General features: G+C 48.8%; 1 long non-coding RNA gene across 3 annotated transcripts; it reads right to left on the bottom strand.

Annotated features, from left to right (window-relative positions):
* LOC145719526 (uncharacterized) lies at positions 1 to 1203 on the bottom strand. Of its 3 annotated transcripts, none has more exons than XR_014142438.1 (3): positions 1103 to 1203; positions 577 to 885; positions 1 to 75 (listed from the first exon to the last, which is right to left on the bottom strand). It is a non-coding gene; the product is annotated as an uncharacterized LOC145719526 (long non-coding RNA). The 3 variants fall into 3 exon arrangements; XR_014142437.1 differs by having other exon boundaries at positions 7 to 127; XR_014142439.1 differs by having other exon boundaries at positions 7 to 127; positions 606 to 885.
* Between the last annotated feature and the right edge of the window lie 643 nt (positions 1204 to 1846).

The following is a 1846-nucleotide window of genomic DNA, read 5'->3' as shown; positions in this document are numbered from 1 at the left end:
TGGAGTTGCTCACGGAGGCATCTTACCTTAGATTTGGAAGTCAGAAGGGGAGGATTCAATGCCATCCATCAGCACCTGCAGGCAGATGCGTGATAAGTGGAGGACCGGAGAATCACCTGGTGAAGGGCTGCAGAGGCAAGACAGGCCTGAGGACCACGTGATTAGGCAGCCTGTCTATCCAATGGTATATGCTCTCTGACGTATGGGGGATCACTGAGGAATCACTCTTTCTAGAGTCTGCTTCCCTTATTATTATATCCCCAGGCCTTTGAAAGAGTGAAGTTCAGACATTACTCCCCTAGATTAAGCAATCCTGCTTGGAATACCTAGAGTGGCTTCTCTTTTGATGCACGAAGCCTGGCTGATGCCACACCCCACACTCCTCAGGTGTAATCATCTGGGGGAAAGGGAGTCAGGCAGGGGCCGAGGAGCCTCCCTGCCCCTCTCCCAAAGCTCCCAGTGACCTCCAAAGCGGGGCTGCCTCTGCGAAACTCTCTGAGCAGATGTGGGCACCAGGGGAGCAGCGAGGGCAGCCCAGAGCCTCATGTCTGCTTCCCTGGGGGTTTATGTTCTGACCTGTAACACTGTGGGCGGGTAACTCTTACTTTGCTGGCAGTAATAAGTGGCAAAATCTTCAGGCTCCAGGCTGCTGATGGTGAGGGTGAAATCTGTCCCAGACCCGCTGCCGCTGAACCATGACGGGACCCCTGAGATCGTCTGGGAGGCATACTTTATAAGGAGCTTCAGAGCCTGATTGTGTTTCTGCTGGTACCAGTGTAAGCCGGTGCTGATGCTGACTGGCCCGGCAGGTGATGGTGACTTTTTCTTTTGTAGCCTTAGACAGGAAGTCCGGAGACTGGGTCAGCACAATCTCACCATGGGAGGCTGAAACCATACAGGAAATATTAGCAGAGCTTAAGGATATGTATATAGAAGTCACCATTATCTTGTTAGGCAGGACAGAGAATACTACTTATTTTTAAAATTTTCACACTTAATCAGTAAGCCAAATTCATTTGTGGAAGGATTCCCAATGAAGAAAGAAAATCAGTGATGGAAAATAATACCCCCACTTTTACCTCCTTTGTCCAAATATTCTCACCTGGAACCCAGAGGAGCAGAAGGCCAAGAAGCTGTGATGGAGTCACCATCTTGCTGCTTTTGATGGGACAGTTTGCTCATGCGACACACCCAGAGACTCTCTTATAAGATTCTGAGAGGCAGAAACACCTCAGATCTAAGAGGAAGAATATATGCGAATTATGGGGCTTCCGTATTGTTTAAATACTCAAAAATTAAGTTTGTCAGAAGAATCCCCCCTCCCCCCACCAGGCCCCATCCTTCTCTGGGTGTATTAAGTCTCCCTCTTCTGGACATGTGGAGGTTTTGAAAGCGCTTACCGCATGCTTGACCAAATACAAGGCCCACCAGCAGGGGCATGACATATAATCTAACACAGTCCTCTGGTGGAATTTGCTTTCCCCTGCAGTGAAGAGCAGGTCACATCTTCAGTCTCAGCCCAGGGCTATGTTAACTCTCTGCTCTCTGCTACAATGCATTGTATGAACATTCCACAGAGCATCCTGCCATGCCACACTCTATCAATAACATCGTGTTAATTAGATGTGATGAGCAAGAAATGGTGAGGACTTAGCTAACTTGCAAAAACACATGTGCTCCAACGGTGGGATGCAAACCCTACAAAAATTCATGCACCCACCTCACTGGTGGCTATGTCAGGGGTCCAGATATCTGAGGAAGGCGGGCACATCCTCTTCGAAGTAAAGGACAAGTAATTGCATCTTGTACCCCCGACCACTGAGGATGAAGCACAGTATTTTGTAGG

The sequence above is a fragment of the Leptonychotes weddellii genome, unplaced genomic scaffold (assembly GCF_054177405.1).
Source record: "Leptonychotes weddellii isolate Sample4059 unplaced genomic scaffold, ASM5417740v2 HiC_scaffold_5057, whole genome shotgun sequence".
In the NCBI taxonomy this organism is placed as follows: Eukaryota; Metazoa; Chordata; class Mammalia; order Carnivora; family Phocidae; genus Leptonychotes; species Leptonychotes weddellii.
This window is presented reverse-complemented; position numbering and strand designations above follow the sequence as displayed.